General features: G+C 39.7%; 1 pseudogene; it reads right to left on the bottom strand.

The window, feature by feature from the left end:
* Nucleotides 1-459: 459 nt before the first annotated feature.
* Nucleotides 460-617, bottom strand: LOC144829841 (U2 spliceosomal RNA; annotated as a pseudogene).
* Nucleotides 618-18708: the final 18091 nt, after the last annotated feature.

The raw sequence follows: 18708 nt of genomic DNA, 5'->3' as shown, positions 1-18708 counted from the left end.
AATGGTTAGACTCAGACATCAAGTAATACATTTAAGCGCATTCTATAAAGGACTAATTCCGTGTACTAAAGCTGGGGATCAGAGTTTAGATTCATAGATCCCTGAAGAGTTCAGATTCATAAGGAAATAGAGTGAGATCAGAGGAGCATAAAGCTCAAAGCCAAGGTAAGGCAGAATAACCTCCCAGAAAGAGAGGTTCATGAAACTTACCCGAGTCTCAGTCCAAAATAAATCAGCATACAGTTGCAGTAGCAATCTGTTAAAATTAAATGGAAATAACAGGGCAATTGGGAAACAGCAGCATCCATAACCCTTAATAATCTTTCCAGGGGAAGAAAGGGACAAAGGCATTGCATCTACCTAGGAACACGCACTAATATAAAAAGCATGAATACATTTTGCAGACATTGTATAGTGCTCCTTCATCTATGGACCAATTAGGTGGCAGCTCTAATCATTGAGCAGTCTCTGCTCCTCTGTTCCGTGGAAAATGCATAAGACTTATAAAGTTATCAGAAAGTTAGCTACAAACTTTCTTGTGTGGTTAGATTCTAGAAACATTAAACTCATAAGAACAGATACTACACTTGAGCTTAGCCAAAAGGCCGTGAATCGATTAGATTCTGGAAACATTAGCATTTGTAGCCAGAGGAGGTTGAGCACAGGTTGCCAGTCGACATAAAATTTTATTTTAATCCGAGAAAAATGAACTATACTAACTAAGAGACAGGTAATTGCTAGGTAATTGTCGGAAAGTGGGATATTGGTAAGGGAAGTATTCACCTACCACTAGTATAAGGCCACCAACATAGTATAGGGCCCAGTAAAGGTCTCAGTAAATTAGCCCCTTGCTCAACCATTGGTAGTGGACATTGAGCAGTCAGGCCTAACCTAGGTGACTAGAATATAAAGCACTCAAAAACACCAATCCATCAAACAAGTAGGACACAACACACACAATAGAAATCCCACACCAATTTATAACAATAGGAAATATTTTTATGACACCAAAACAATAAAGATTCAATGTATAGAACCTGAGATATGAATTTGTAAAGATTAACCACTTTACAGAGCTTAAAATATATAGCGCCACTCAGGGACATCTGGTTGTGCTTAACCGGGACAAAGTGAAAGTTTGAGGCTAACCACAATGGAGCCCTGGTCTGATACACTAAGCAGAAGGCCCCGGTCAAAATGTTACCTTCAAACGTTGAAACTTTTCTGGAGCTTATTCTTTCGGTGTAACTTGACCCTCCACAGCATGCTAGATTCGGTGTGGGTTTAACAGCTTAACTTCCTGAGAGGCCTCAGTCAAATCCTGTAAGTCTGGAGATTTCAGCAAAAAGAACCTGAATTCCAAGCCGGATCTCGGTTGAAGGTAGTAGGCTTGACTCTCGCCATCAGATAGGTCACCTCCTGGACCTTTTTCACAAAAGTTCTCCAAACTTCAGGAGGTGCTTCGTGATGGTCTCCTTGTGGGATCAAAGTGTCCAAAATACCAATCCAAAGGTTTGAAATATTCTAAGTGGTCGCTGGTATGTGTGGACTACAATTCCCATAATGCACCCGGCCAAAAATGTAAAAGTCTCCTTCATGCTCTCCAGGATGTGAACGTTTGGTAAAGAAGATACAGGAGAGCTCTGTTAATCTGTAGCTTGCAGGGAGTCCACTCCTTAATCCTTGAAGCAAGGTGCAGTTCCCAGGGTTGTAGTAGCAGATTCTGCAGAAGGTACAGTCAGTCGGAGTGCAGGCCACTAGGTGCATATCTAGATTGCAGCAGGGCTGTCCTTCTTCTCCTTGTAGTTTCAGGCAGCAGAACTGAGAAACTATGCAGCTCTCACAAATGTATTCAGTGTTCTGAGGCAACAAGCAGGGGGGCACCTCTGTTCAATGAGATGATGGGTGCCACCCAACAGCATGCCAACTTCCCCCAAAGTGTGGCATGCTCTTGTCACATGAAGTTCTGCACTTCCAAAATACAAATGGATGATTTATCCCCAGAGGAGTAAAAACTGGCTAAACCAAACCACAGAGTGGCTAAGTGTGGCTAATTTCCATTAGCTCTCCTCCCCCTGAGCTGTGAAAAGTCCTGTTCTAAGCCTGCATCTGGCTGGAGGCACAGGATGTGGGGGTAGGTATGCCTGGCCTTCCTTACAGATCTGCCCTCTCTTTGAGCTCAGGTTGATTTACCCAGCCCCCTTTTTATGACCTGTCCTCCTCATCTTATGAGTTCTCTCCATCAGATAACCTCTGCTCTAGCCAGGGCACTCATCACCTAATCAAAGCAGCTTGGCTAAACCTCTAAGGCTGACCAATAAGCAAAGACTACTAGGAGGCTGGATTTTGGATTACAGAAGATACATTTCTCTAAATTATCTTCTGTACGGGTTATGATAAATTCAACAGTGGCACTTTGTTGAATGTATCTGTTGAATTCGACAATACCAATTTTATAAGTCTTTGAATGATTTTTACTCCTTTTCTAGCAATATGTTTACCTAAACTAAATATTGCAATGTTAGCCTATGGAACTTAGTATCTTCAATTTGGAAAAAATGGAATGAACAGTTTTTCCCTCACCAGGGCATGTAAAACACATTTTATAAGGTCCCTTCTTATAGGTCTATGCCCCACATCCCGAGACACCTTGGGGGTGCCTAATATGAACTGAACTGTATTTATCTTTTCACAATGCTTTCAAGGTGCTTGATATGTGATACTATCAGGCATTCCTGCTTTTCAGTTGAAGACATGTTACATTCTGGGATTTATCGATTTGCTTTTACCACTTTCACTATGTGCTCAGAAATGCCAACAAGCAAACTGGTATTGGCTAAAAAGCTAGAATTAGCAGAGGGTGTCAGAAATGACATAGGATTTGTTTAAAAAACTATGCTTGTTTCATCAGCAAAACTAAAAGTAAACGCTTCTCACATGTTTTGTGAGAGTCCGCTCTTTCATATATATATATATATATATATATATATATATATATATATATATATATATATATATATATATGATACATTTGAAAAAAAATTGAAAATGTCAATTTCTCTTACTTTTGTGTTGTGACAAGTTTTATACCAAGCTTTGCTAATGGACAGCAAAGGTACAGCACAGACAGAATTGGTGCTGGATTCCCTAGCACAGAGAACAGTAAAAGACAGACAGCAGCAAGAGGAGTACCGTAAGGCTTTGTCACATATACAGAACATGTACAATACAAATAGTTCCATTTGTGCCTATTCTGTTTCTCACAGATTATGTACAGCTAGAACTTCAACGATTGAAGTTTCTCTCGCTCACAGAACATGCATTAGGCAACATCATTAGAAATACCTTTTCTACAGATGAGTAGTAGCAATACATTTTCTGTCTCTCACAGGAATTCTACAGCTTGCTCAATAGTAGTGCCAAATTCTCCCTCACAGGACAGATACCAATTAACCCTGGGCAAAGTACTACGCTACGCTCGCGTAGTTTGCAAAGTTTACGCTACTTCGCACTACGCGAATTGCACGTAGCACAGTGCAAACATGCGTAGAGGTCATTTTTTGCTTGATTGCGGTCCTCAACGTCAAGTTGGCGATTGTGAGCGAGCAAAATAATATCCTGGCAAGACTTTTTCCACATTCGCGATCAGCAACATCAAGTTGCCAATCGCAAGCCTGGAAAAAAAAACTGCCGGTGAGATTCACAACACAGGGAGATCAGGTTTCTCATTGCGAGTGGTCACGTATGCTCGTGACCGCTCGCGATGATAGACTACCAGTCCACGTTGAGAAAACTGCTGCTCGAGTAGAAATCTACTTGAGTGGCAGAAAATGACCGTTTGCACTGTGCAAGATGCGGTTTGCACTGATTGCAGAGTGCGGACAAGCATCCGGCACTGTGCAATCAGTGCGAACAGCATTTTGCACAGTGCACTACGCAGTTCGTGTAGCTACACGTAGCTTGCGTAGAGTGAAGTGCACTTCACGTAGCTACGCGTAGCGCTACTACGTGAACTACGCCCAGGGTTAAAATTGGGCAGCAGCAGTGCAAGTTTAATTTTCCTGCAGAATAGGTACAGCCTTGGAGCAGCACAAGGTTACCTCTCTCACTTTAAAAAATAAATCAGGCAGCAAAAGTTCAACCATTGCTTTCTCACAGAACAGGTATCGACTGGGGCTGCAAAACAAGATTCCCAAATCTTACATTGGAAAAACAAACCAGGAAGTTCGCTAAAGAATCTCCCAACACAAATCAAGAATTAAAACCAATGTGGAGACAGCTCCACTTGTCAACCATTGGTCATATGACTTGAGATGGACGGTCATCTCCAAGATTGAAAGGGACCCCCGCGGAGGTGACATAGAACTGAAACTGGCACAGAGGGAGGCACTTTGATCGTAAAATACGACACAGCTGTGTCTGGCCTCAATGAAATTTCAAGACTATATAAACTGTAACTGTGTAGTAGGTTTATTTGTATGGCTTTTATAAAACTCTGGACATATACAAAATGCATGTTTCTCTGCCTTTATTATAACCTAGACGTCAGTAATCCATCTGTTTCAATGAAAATTGTATTATTAGCTCTTCCTGGCATTATGTATAGATGACAACCGTCACCTCGGCAGTGGAATCACCATCGCCATGAGATGGCGCTAAAACATCTGTGCATGGCACTAAATAAACATATAGGTTTCGATATATATTTTCATAATATGATGTTCATTAAAAAACAACAGTGGGCCTCTCCTTTCGCAATGTAAGATCATGCTGACCAAAGTGAAAGAGGTACATTAATTAATTCATTTTCACATCTTTGAATTGTTACAATACTGAATATTTGGAAGACAGATTTGATTAAAGATCATTTTGGCGCATTGTTGCCGGTCACGCATGCGCAACAACGTCGACTAACACTACAATTCCCAGGATTACCGCGGATGTCATAGTCACCAGTTTGGACATTCGAGGATCGTGTTTGATTGTTCCAGCGGTCCCGACCTTCTGTGCTAAAATATTAAAATGTGTATCGGTAAGTGGACCCCTGTTTTACATTCTGCTAATTTATATACATGCCACTATGAATAGAGCACGGGGAACTCATTCCTAATATTTATTTGTTCAACAGCACAGAACGGAAAAACAAAAAAGTAGAGGAAAACAAAGTTTTCAAGAGGGAAATAGGACTCTCCACTCCGGCCGGCGCTTGGAGGTAAGCAGGGCGCCAACATGTTTTGGTTTAAAAGAAAAGAGTGGAAACACCGGGAGATAAAATCTACATACTTCCTAAAAAACTGTTGCCAGTGACTCTTTCATTTTCAAATTCTGATAGGGCACGGCTGTCCATCGCGTGGCTTTTGAACAATTCTAACTATAAGAAGCTGCCCGGATAAGGACACTAGGGGATGTATATACGTAAGCCTATGAGCAGAAAGCAAGATAAGGCTACAAATGTAGAAATTTGCTTGTAAAGTAAAAACACTCACGGTTTTGTTTTCCAGCTTGTTGATTTCTTTGGTTATTCTTTTCCCTCCACTCTTGTATTGCAGAGTTGCTTTGGAAAGAGCATTTTGAAACTTTGATAGTATTATATCTTCTGAATTGGTAAGCTGAAGCGCTAGATGAGTGTGTGCGATCTATGATTTTCTGAATAGGACATGGTCATACATATTTTCTTTTCTTTACAGATTCCTGTGGTCCTGAAGAGAATCCCTAGAATAAAGAGATGTGTAACGCATAGACCAGCGGTTCTGCCATATTGTTGTTGTGCCAATTAGTTATGGTGGTGTTACACCAAAGGATTTTGATTATTTTTTGTCCAAACTGTACATTCGAACTGATTTTTGCAGGATGTATATAGAAACATTAATGGTGTAAATAGTGTATGTTGGCAGTCCAGGTGTTCTTCAAGTGGTTTATTTAATTTCCCTTGTTGTGTTTGCACCCAGTAGGTTGAATGTGTTAGATTGTTGTGGAAAGAGTGAATTTGTGAGAGTGCATGAATGTTTGTCAGATTTTTCATTATCCCTTGTGTTCATAATCTATCCCAGTGTCCGTCTTGTGATTTTTAAAGTATTGAATTTCTTGGAAACTATAGATTTGAATAAAAAGCTACTAATGAGCTTTCAAATGCATTGTCTTGTGGTCTATGCATTTATGAGGAAATAGTTTTTATTAAAGTATCAGTATTGGCACTTCTTCTCGTTGATTAGTATATAGGGCTCAGCCTTACTGATCAGAGCCACACCCATTTTTGGTACTACTATCTCACAGAAGGCAGCCACAGTTCAAGCCTCCTTTCCCTGCAGAGCAAGTTTACCATATCAACAGCAGGGCATGTTTCCAATGACTACGGAGCGTATAGAGTTAAGGAATGAGAAGCATGCTTATGTGACATCCAGAAAGTCCTACTGTGAAGACTCATGGTACTACTATCTCTGTTGCACCTCCTGTTATAGTCCTACCCTGCAGCCTTTCTGGGGCCGTATTATGTATGACTGCGCTGGTGCTAGTTGTTGATGTGCGCCAAAATATGTTTGTGTTTATGTGCGTTTGCATCTGTGCGCTAATGCAATATGCACACAGACGCAAATGCACATAAACACAGAGCTCAATTCTGCACCAACATTACGGCGCATTACAAACTAATCCTCTTTAATGCAATCAGGCGCATACTCTGGCGCACATCGACAACTAACGCCGGCGCATTCATGTGTAATACGACCCCTACTGTCACAGTCTGTAGATTCTGCAAATGCCATTAACAATAATATGTGTCAGTAATCTCACAGGCTGGGACCTTGCTATAGCTAGAGACCATCTCTGCTTGTGGTATGAAAGGGAAAGAGGCAGAGGCTGGTGCCCAGTCCAATCAATTATAGAAAAACATCAAAAACAAAACAATGCACCTCTCTGCTACTTTTCCTTGCTATCGCCTCATTGCCCCCGCTGGTCTCAATGTTTCTCACAACTTTCTTTTACTTTCCTGATATTCTTATTCTCATACTTTTCACTCTACGATCCTCCTTTCTATTCCAGACACTCTTCATACCCTCTCATTCTCAATCTCATGTACTCTCATACCCTCTTCTCTCACTAGCATTCTCCTATCTCTCTCATTCACACACTCACTGTCTTGACTCTCTCAAATCCTCAATTTGTACATAACCTCCTCTTATTTGTCCTTTTTCCACACAACTGAATTTCATTTATAATCTCTGCTCCTTGATAGATCTGTGTAAAACAATTATTACACAGAGATTTTCATTTCTGATTTGTGTTTTTGGATCATTAGAGAATAAATTAAGCTTGGGTAGACATTGCTGTTCCAGGCAGAACTTTTCTGGACATTATTATTAAAAATGCGGGTTATGTTGCAGTGATGATGTAATATTTCAGGAACCACGAGACATATATACTTCATTTTGGTGTCAAAACATAGGTTTTGGTTGTCAAGTAGTCTTATAGAGACAGAAAATACCTCCACCGAGAAACACTTCTCCTATTTTCTAAAAGGGTGGATATAAAAGTGGAAGAAGAGCAAAAATACAAAATAACCTCTAGTCTGACCTGTATGAATTCATCAAGTGATTAAATCACAACATATTTCACAGAGGATGCAATGTATAGGAAAATACTTTTATTTTATTTAAACATGTCTTTTTTTACTTTTCCATTTTTTCTTTTTTGTCATATTTAGTATACATTAAAAGTGGAAGAAGAAACATATATAGAGATGAAACAAATAAAAATAGTTTTTAATACTTGTATGTATACACTAAACAATGTTTGTGATCTAAATATGAAAAATATGATGTTCATCACTCCTGTTTTAGACACATTCATACTTCACGTCTTTTATATGTTTATTTGTGTCAGCAATTGCTCGTGGTACATTTGTAGACTATTGAACATTTCAAAAGAGCATATTGACAGGGACATCTTTCTGTAGCATAGGATCTGCAAGTACATGTATGTGCAAGTTCTGTGGGTACAGGCTTTTTAGTAATTTCATAGGTTTTAAAAACCCATCTGTATCCTCCCAAACAAATTCACATGAATCTTTGTCTACATATGCACGAATCAAAACATTTAGACATTTTCTGATCAAGAAGAATGTACATTTAATGTGTCCACACAAAGAATATTGAGAACCAAAAGGGGATAGGTCCATAAACACGTAGTGGGGGCTAGACCTTATATTTAAATTGCAAAAACACACAGTGCCCACACCACAATTACTCATTCAATATTCAAGAAGGGTATGAAACCAGTTTATTGTAACCACCCTTAGACAGCATTACTCAGTGTCTATCATTTTATGTTTTTTTTCAAATTTTCAAAAAATCATAACAGAATAAAGGACTACGTATTGGAAGATTTACAAGACTAAATGCACTTTGTACATACATCAAAAGACAAACATTATTTACACACTAAAAAAAGTTTCTGCATCAAACATTACAAAAAATTATAATTACATCACAACCAACAAATATTACAATAAAAAACATAAGGAAAAATTATTTCCAAGGGGGTATAAGCAACTTAATAGCTTGTAAACGCTTAAATACTGGACCAGCCGGTCCTAGTGTCGTGAAGTTGACAATTTATTCCACCCAAGAAAGACTGCCGACGCATTTCAAGAACCAGGCACAAAGTCACTGGTCTATCATCAGGGCTGTTTATTCTTTGTATCTGAAAAGATGCAAAGACATTGTTTTACTTTAACAGGCAAATTCATAGTGAGTGCCTTTCTCCAATCGTGGGCAAGGAGTGATAATAAAGGATAGCTACATACCAAAATTGTTTTAGATAGGGGCGTGATGGTTAATATTCTTGTGGTCCAACTCGCTAGTTATTGTGGTGGCCGGACAGAGATGTCTAAAAAAGATGGGAAATTGGTTTTCAATTTAACCCACTGGGGTCTTTTAATTATCAAGCTCCAGTCAAAGATGTAAAAAAAGAGGAGAAGCGTACCTTATTTTTTGTGAACTGCCGTAGCACGGCAAATTTTGCTTGTACGACGTCACCATCAAGGTGTAATTCTACAACAGTAATGGCATAGGTTTCAATCATGTGTTTTTTTTCAAAACATTCTAAGTGAGTGGATATAACTCACAGAAGAATTAGCCTACCTTACTGAAGTATCTTGTTCTTAAAGATTTAAAGGGAGAAACCGCAGTCACCGTCCTGTAATAGAACGAAACACCGATTTCAAAAAAAGATGTCTCAAAAATATTGAATGAATGCTCAGACCACGATAAGGCGGTGTTTGTAAATACCTGCTCCTCTGCCACAGCACGCCCGCGCTCGAGTCTGCTTTCTTTCAATAAAGATGGCCGCCGCACTTTTCTGTTTGTTTTATACTTCCTGGTGCAAAATTGCATTATGGGACTTGTTTTTTACTTCCTGGTGCAAAATTGCATTATGGGACTTGTAGTCGCATTTAATCAAATCGCATATTCTAGGCGCCATGGAGACACATATATACGTGACATGTTTACCTATCCATTTTATTGTGCTAATGCGATCAAACTAATGAAATTTTTGGTGTATGCGCTGATAAATTATGAAGTGCATTGGTACTGTACCCCATGCTAAAGGTACTTCTCAAGATTTGAAGTATATTGCAACTTGAGCATCATACGATGTTATTCTCAACACATCTCATGGCCATGGACCACAATTTTTAAAATTATCGAAATAGATCGAAAGGACCACAGGTCAAACCAGGGATGTCAAACCGATGTAGGTCAGCTCTGATGAATTTTACCAGACAAGTATTATATATGCGCTATCTCAGACAGGCTATTGAGGCCAGTCTGTGCGCTATTAAACTTTAGAATAAGATATGCGTCTTTCTGTAATAGAACTCGCTCTACGTCATGGCATTTAGACTTGGGATTCATGGTGTACAGTACAGACCATTGGAGTTGTTGTTCGTTGTGGCCCTTTTCGCAGAAATGTTCTACTATTGGAGCAGACATTACCTGCTTCTTAATACGGGATTGGTGCTGGCTGATTCTTTGATTCACTTGTTGGCTGGTTTTTCCTATATAAAGAGACTGGCACACGGACAACATTCTTAGTTCTGCAATTGGAGAAATCCTTGTGTCTCCACTTTATGCCTCGGTGAACAAACTCGTCACCTTCAATTGTACTGGAACAGGCGACGCAATTTCCACACTTATGGTGGCCTTCAATCGGCTTAAGGTTCCATTGCGCAAGTAGATCGCTTTTAGGCTTTGGAATAGCGATGTCCGCCCTAATGAGTTCTTCACCAATACTGCAATTTTTTCTGTAGGCAAAAATGGGTTTGGGAAACGGGCAATTCAACCCCTCCAATAAATGCCAGTTCTTTAAAACCTGTTGTCGTAGTTTGTGTGTGTCCGGACAGAAAGTTGTAACGCACACGAGTTTGTTCAACAGTGTGCGTTGTTTGGGTTGCAAAAGACATTCCCTAGGCGTGTACTTGTCACGTTTGAGCGAATGCTTAAGGAGCTTCCTAGGGTAGCCTCTTTCTTGCATATCGGAACAAAAAGCTCGTGCATGTCGCTCATACTCCTGCACATCTGAGCAATTGCGCCTGATTCTGAGTAGCTGTCCATAGGGCAGATTAGCTTTTAAGCTACGCGGATGTGAGCTCCTATGGTGCAAGATAGTATTCCTATCAGTGTCTTTCTTATGAAATGATGTTATCAACCGTCCGTCCTCACATCTTAACTCAATATCCAAAATTGTCATGCGACTGGCACTATTTTCTATTGAAAACTTTATGTCTCTGTGCCTTGTGTTAAGCCATCCGTGAAAAGACATTAACTCGGTCTGGCTCCCCTGCCACAGGAGCCAGACGTCGTCAATGTACCGGTACCACTGTATAATTTGTTGCCTGAAAGGGTTATTGGTATCAACGAACTTCTGCTCGTACTGCGCCATGAAGAGCACCGCCATTTCTGGGGCGTAAGGACATCCCATGGCGGTGCCCTTCACTTCCATGTAATACTGGCCATTGAAGGTAAAATAGTTTCTCTTCAATGCTATTGCCGCAAGTTCCAAAATGAAACCAGTAGGGACTCGATGTGGTCTTTCTCTTTGGTCCAGATATAATTGCATGACTTCTAGGGCTTCCTCTTGGGGAATTTGGGTGTATAAGGACGTAACGTCCAATGTCACCATGATTTGCGATCTGGGATCGAAGCTGGTACCTTCCACTTTGAGCAAAAAATCAGTCGTATCACGCAAATATGATTTGACTTGGCCCAGAAACGGTTTCAAGAAAAAATCTACATATTGCGCAATCCGCTCTAAACAGGAATCACACCCGGAAACGATGGGGGTCCGGGTGGTTCTTGCATGCTCTTATGGATCTTCGGAAGAAGATAAAGGACAGGGGTCCTTGGGCATTTCTTAGAAAGATAATCATATTCTTTAATGCCCAGGAAACCACTCTCTTTGCCAAAGTCCAAAACTTTGGAAATTTGGCCCTGAATGTCTCTAGTAGGGTCCTCCGTTAATGCACGATACCAGGTGGTGTTTTTCACTTGCTTCTCCCCCTCTGCCGAGTACATAGAGCGAGGCCAGATGACTATAGCCCCGCCCTTGTCGGCTTGTTTAATGACAATAGAAGGGTCATTCTTTAGCGAACCAATTACCTCTCTCTGATGTTTATTCATATTCTGTTGAGTAAAGGTCTTAGCTTTCTCCATCTTGGTAATGGAAGACAGCAGTTCTTGTTCGAAAGCTTGCACTTGTTTTGGAATATTAGTGTAAGGAACGAACTTGGATTTGTTCCTAAGACCAGTTGTTTCTGTGCTTTCAATAAATGGGGTATTGGCAAAAAACGCCTTCAGTTGTCTACATGGTATTATGTCCGTGCCAGTCTCTTCATATAGGAAAAACCAGCCAACAAGTGAATCAAAGAATCAGCCAGCACCGATCCCGGATTAAGAAGCAGGTAATGTCTGCTCCAATGGTAGAACATTTCTGCGAAAAGGGCCACAACGAACAACAACTCCAATGGTCTGTACTGTACACCATGAATCCCAAGTCTAAATGCCATGACGTCGAGCGAGTTCTATTACAGAAAGAAGCATATCTTATTCTAAAGTTTAACAGCGCACAGACTGGCCTCAATAGCCTGTCTGAGATAGCGCATATATAATACTTGTCTGGTAAAATTCATCAGAGCTGACCTACATTGGTTTGACATCCCTGATTTGACCTGTGGTCCTTTCGATCTATTTCGATAATTTATAAAATTGTGGTCCATGGCCATGAGATGTGTTGAGAATAACATCGTATGATGCTCAAGTTGCAATATACTTCAAATCTTGAGAAGTACCTTTAGCATGGGGTACAGTACCAATGCACTTCATAATTTATCAGCGCATACACCAAAAATGTCATTAGTTTGATCGCATTAGCACGATAAAATGGATAGGTAAACATTTCGCGTATATATGTGTCTCCATGGCGCCTAGAATATGCGATTTGATTAAATGCGACTACAAGTCCCATAATGCAATTTTGCACCAGGAAGTAAAAAACAAGTCCCATAATGCAATTTTGCACCAGGAAGTATAAAACAAACAGAAAAGTGCGGCGGCCATCTTTATTGAAAGAAAGCAGACTCGAGCGCGGGCGTGCTGTGGCAGAGGAGCAGGTATTTACAAACACCGCCTTATCGTGGTCTGAGCATTCATTCAATATTTTTGAGAGATCTTTTTTTGAAATTGGCGTTTCGTTCTATTACAGGATGGTGACTGCGGTTTCTCCCTTTAAATCTTTAAGAACAAGATACTTCAGTAAGGTAGGCTAATTCTTCTGTGAGTTATATCCACTCACTTAGAATGTTTTGAAAAAAACCACATGATTGAAACCTATGCCATTACTGTTGTAGAATTACACCTTGATGGTGACTGTGTACAAGCAAAATTCGCCGTGCTACGGCAGTTCACAAAAAATAAGGTACGCTTCTCCCCTTTTTTTACATCTTTGACTGGAGCTTGATGATTAAAAGACCCGAGTGGGTTAAATTGAAAACCAATTTCCCATCTTTTTTAGACATCTCTGTCTGGCCACCACAATAACTAGCGAGTTGGACCACAAGAAGATTAACCATCACGCCCCTCTTTAAAACAATTTTGGTATGTAGCTATCCTTTATTATCACTCCTGCCCACGATTGGAGAAAGGCACTCACTATGAATTTGCCTGTTAAAGTAAAACAATGTCTTTGCATCTTTTCAGTTACAAAGAATAAACAGCCCTGATGATAGACCAGTGACTTTGTGCCTGGTTCTTTAAACGCGTCGGCAGTCTTTCTTGGGTGGAATAAATTGTCAACTTCACGACACTAGGACCGGCTGGTCCAGTATTTAAGCGTTTACAAGCTATTAAGTTGCTTATACCCCCTTGGAAATCATTTTTCTTCATGTTTTTTATTGTAATATTTGTTGGTTGTTATGTAATTATAATTTTTTGTAATGTTTGATGCAGAAACGTTTTTTAGTGTGTAAATAATGTTTGTCTTTTGATGTATGTACAAAGTATACTTAGTCTTGTAAATATTCCAATACGTAGTCCTTTATTCTGTTATGATTTTTTGAAAATTTGAAAAAAAGCATAAAATGATAGACACTGAGTAATGCTGTCTAAGGGTGTTTACAATAAACTGGTTTCTTACCCTTCTTGAATATTGAATGAGTAATTGTGGTGTGGGCACTGTGTGTTTTTGCAATTCACACAAAGAATATGGCATCAGTGGAAGGTCAATTAGCTGGACTGATCTCTTGTACTCACTGTACCAAAGATCGATAAATGTGCGACAGTCAGAATTCTTTTTCCAGCTCCTCATGGGAACAGGTCAGCCCGAACTGCCAATCCAGGTCCTCCTTGGATTGCAAACAGGCATCCTGGGACCGGTTTCAGGGTATCCCCCCTCATTAGCCAGGCTAGCTTGAATCCAGTGGCATAGCAAGCAAGGGACCCACATTGGGGCCTTTGTTGCCACAGCATTGATAGGAACACTGGGAATCTTTGGGTCAAGTCTCTTGTATGGAATATGAATTGGTATTAAGTGTCTTTTCCTGCCTTTTTATATTATATCCTTTCCACACTGTCCTTTTCTAAGTCTGGAACCCCTGTTAGAACGACAACATAGGGTGCAGACTCAGGAGGTAAGTCAATATGTGGCATCATATTCTCATCATCATTGATATTAAAAGGCCCATTCCTTCCTCCCTGCAAGATTTTAGCCTTACTCTCTCCCAATGAGTGATGTTCTATAGTCTTTCCCTTTGCGGAATCCGTAATTCCCTGTGGTTCTGCACCACCCTTAGCACTAAGTCCAGCTCCAATGTTCACCTGAGAAGTGCCTTCCAATGGATCGAGTTCCGGCGCATGGGAGATCATATTAGTGTCGGCAATACTCCTTGGTCCAGTTATCGACAAGTTCTTATCTTGGTTACTCTTTGGCAAGTTCTTCTTAATGCACTCAAGATTATTTGTGGTCAATTGTTCAAATTTCGCTTGTCTGTCCTCGATTGACAGCAGCCTTTCAAGGATGGGCTGTATAGAAGAGACCACCTACTTTTAACCAGAAGCCCTCATCCATCGTGGACAGAGAACCAACAGAAGAAATCGTGGATGGAGTACTTGGTGCTGGAATAGTCACATATGAAGGCCCAAGGGTAATAGGTACTACGGATCACTGACATAATATCGAGGGACATAATATCGACTAGCAAAAATATCGGCGACAAAATATCGATAGATAGAATATCGACTTTGTATCTACAAACAGGTAAGTACAACAATATCGAATACAAAATATTGTTTACAAAAATATAGTTTATAAAAATATCGACTTTATTAAAAACAATGTTACATTAAATTAATATTAAATATTAATTACTAAAATATACCTACAAATACTTAAATTACCTTATAATAATTACATAATTAATGAAAGTTATAAAAAAAAATTAACAATCATATTTGTTAAAACATATATATATAGTAACATAATATAATTACATAATATCCAATATTATTACCGTACGATAGCGGAAGTATAAAAATTACTATTCCCACTCCAGAGAGTGCCACAGTTGGTAAAGCGTTGGATAGCATAGGGGTAAAAATTACTATTCCCACTCCAAAGAGTGCAACAGTAGGGAAAGCGTTGGATAGCGTAGGAGTAAAAATTACTATTCCCACTCCAGAAAGTGCAACAGTAGGTAAGGCGTTGGATAGCGTAGAGGGAAAAATTACTATTCCCACTCCAGAGAGTGCAACAGTAGGGAAAGCGTTGGATAGCGTAGGGGTAAAAATGACTATTCCCACTTCAGAAAGTGCAACAGTGGGTAACGCGTTGGATAGCCTAGAGGTAAAAATTACTATTTCCACTCCAGAGAGTGCAACAGTAGGGAAAGCGTTGGATAGCGTGGGGGTATAAATTACTATTCCCACTCCAGAGAGTGCAACAGTAGGGAAAGCGTTGGATAGCGTAGAGGTAAAAATTACTATTCCCACTCCAGAGAGTGCAACAGTAGGGAAAGCGTTGGATAGCGTAGGGGTAAAAATTACTATTCCCACTCCAATGAGTGCAACAGTACGGAAAGCGTTGGATAGCGTATGGGTACAAATTACTATTCCCACTCCACAGAGTGCAACAGTAGGGAAAGCGTTGGATAGCGTAGGGGTAAAAATTACTATTCCCACTCCAGAGAGTGCAACAGTAGGGAAAGCGTTGGATAGCGTAGGGGTAAAAATTACTATTCCCACTCCAGAGAGTGCAACAGTAGGGAAAGCGTTGGATAGCGTAGGGGTAAAAATTACTATTCCCACTCCAGTGAGTGCAACAGTAGGGAAAGTAGATACTTCATATATTATTATTTAAAATTTGTATATTAATATCTATAAAAAATTGATTAAAAGTAATTACCAATTTTCTTTATTATAATAATTAATTAATTACAAATACTAATTTAAATTAATCATTACAATTAGTTATCTATTCATGCTAATAAATTACAAATTAACAAATAATTAATTAGCAATTTAAAAGTAACTTAACAATTAAAATCTAATAAATACCCAAAAAATTTAACATATGTAATTAGTTATAATTAAGTTACTTCCCACCCTATTCCCATATAAACCCACAACCCACTAAAGAAAATAAATTAGTAAAATTAACATAATTATCAATTAATCAATTTAATAAAATTAATTCTCAATTAAAAGTTAATTAATTACCAATAAACAATGATTTAACTATTAATTATACATAAATAACACTACATAAATTAACATATTTAATTAATTATAATTAAATTACTTCCCACCCAATTCCCCTAGAAACCCACAACCCGCTACAGACATAAAATTATTTAAATGAACATAAATATCAATTATTTAATTAAATAAAATTAATTGGCAATTAAAATTTAAATATTTACAAAATAAAAATTATTTAAGAATTAATTATAAACAAATACCAATAAATAAATTAACATAATTATCAATTAATCAATTAAATAAAATAAATTGGCAATTAAAATTTAAATAATTACAAAATAAAAATTAATTAACAATTAATTATAAACAAATACCAATAAATAAATTTACATATTAAATTAATTATAATTAAATTACTTCCCACCCTATTCCCCTATAAACCTACAACCCGCTACAAAATTAAATTACGCAAAATTTAAATAACTTTAAATTCATTAATTAAACTACATTATAACATAGATAAACACTTTTAACACATAAAATACACTATAAAAATTTTGATATTATTAAATTTTGGAATATTTTTATTAACCTATATTATGTACTTCGATATTTTGACTATCTATATTTTAAAATTCGATATTACATTACTTACCTTCAAAACAATATTTTTGATGTCTATATTCTGTCCATTCGATATTTTGTCCAGCCTATATTTTGTACTCGATATTATGTCCATTCGATATTTTGTAGTCGATATTATGTCTGTTTACCAGGTGCGACGCATACCAGTTCACCCGGAATATTTGGTTTAGCCACCTTAGGGTTTTTTCCCCTCAATTCGCCCCTACCTCTTGGAGACCACTCCCAGAGTGTGCCCTGATGGAGTAGTCAGAGCATTGTGAGCACACATCATGGATTCGCGAGTAGCTACACCACCAGCTGTGATTGTAGGTATGTTAAAATTGCTTTGGGCTGGCAAACTAGAGTCCCCATCATTCCTGGTAGTCACCGTTTCCTCTGGTGTTAGGCTACTAGAGGCCACTAGATCGATAACAGGATAATGAAAGCTGGATCCTGTGAGAGGCGGCGCTGGGTAATTTCGATCTCATGTGCCAATACCGATGTGGCCCTTGTAATAAACTGGTCGAGTGTCGCGGCTACATAACCTCCCATTGCAGCCTTCCTCTTCTTCCCTTCGCGTCTTGACATTTCAAGGTGGCTGAAGCACTGTGATTACACACGAGATGGCAATGCAAAATATTATGAGTAGATAGAAATGAAGTGGCTAACCTTACAAGCTATCGATGTAGGAGGGGGGCCCGGCCCGGTCTCATCCATCCTCCAATGGGCTCAAACAGGCCCGCCCTTGGCCCGGGCTTTGCCAGGCGCGCACCCGCACGCGTTTCATGCAGCGGGGTCCCGGACGGCCTTTTCAGCGCCCCTGGCGCGATTACGCAGTGTGCGGTGTGGAGCACCGCAAAGGATGGCGGGAGTTGTAGTCCTCAGGTGGGTGGGCGAGGCAGATTGCAGGCTCCAGTCCCCAGAGTTCCCGCAGGTCAGTAATGGCACCAAAAGCCTCTTTTGAGAGTGAAAACACAGGCTCCTGTGCAGCGGGGTCCCAGTCGGCCTTTTCAGTGCCTCCCGGCGCAATTACGCAGTGCGCGGCGTGGAGCACCGCAAAGGATGGCGGGAGTTGTAGTCCTCAGGTGCGTGGGCGAGGCATTGCAGGCTCCAGTCCCCAGTATCCCCGCAGGTCAGTAATGGCACTAAAAGTCTCTTTTGCGAGTGAAACACGGGCTCCTGCGCAGCGGGGTCCCGGTCGGCCTTTTTAGTGCCTACCAGCGCAATTACGCGGTGCGCGGCGTGGAGCGCCACAAAGGATGGCGGGAGTTGTAGTCCTCAGGTGGGAAGGCAATACAGATTGCAGGCTCCAGTCCCCAGCGTCCCCGCAGGTCAGTAATGGCACCAAAAGACTCTTTAGCGAGTGAAAACATGGGCTCCATTCCTTGACTTATGAACATTTCAACAAATCTAAGTAGCACAATCACATGTGTGTTATTTGACAATAAAATGACTTGATTGGAACCATGTCAAACAGTCCTCTCAGCACGTGGCACAATATGAAGGTGTGCTTCCTCCAATTTCCTGTTAAGTTCTTGAATAATATGGCCTGCATCATTTGAATAAATCTCTGCAGACACCAACTCCTCAGTGACAATCATTCCACTTGCAATAATTGTAAACTCAGTGTTCACTGAAGCACCAGTAATATTTTGGTGAGTTAACATCTCCAAGTTCATCTTGGTTGATGTAAATGACCAAAATTTATCAAGGTGCACAGGTACATGTGTTGAATTTTTTATTCAGGTGCGGTCAAGTTTTCCACTTGTAGACATTCATCTGATTCTCTCACATTCTTTTTCAAGATAACTGTCAAAGACAATGTACAGTTCTTGCAAGG

This window comes from Lissotriton helveticus, chromosome 4_1 (assembly GCF_964261635.1).
Source record: "Lissotriton helveticus chromosome 4_1, aLisHel1.1, whole genome shotgun sequence".
Classification (NCBI taxonomy): Eukaryota; Metazoa; Chordata; class Amphibia; order Caudata; family Salamandridae; genus Lissotriton; species Lissotriton helveticus.
The sequence above is the reverse complement of the archived record's forward strand: the minus strand, read 5'-3'. Positions and strand labels throughout refer to the sequence as shown.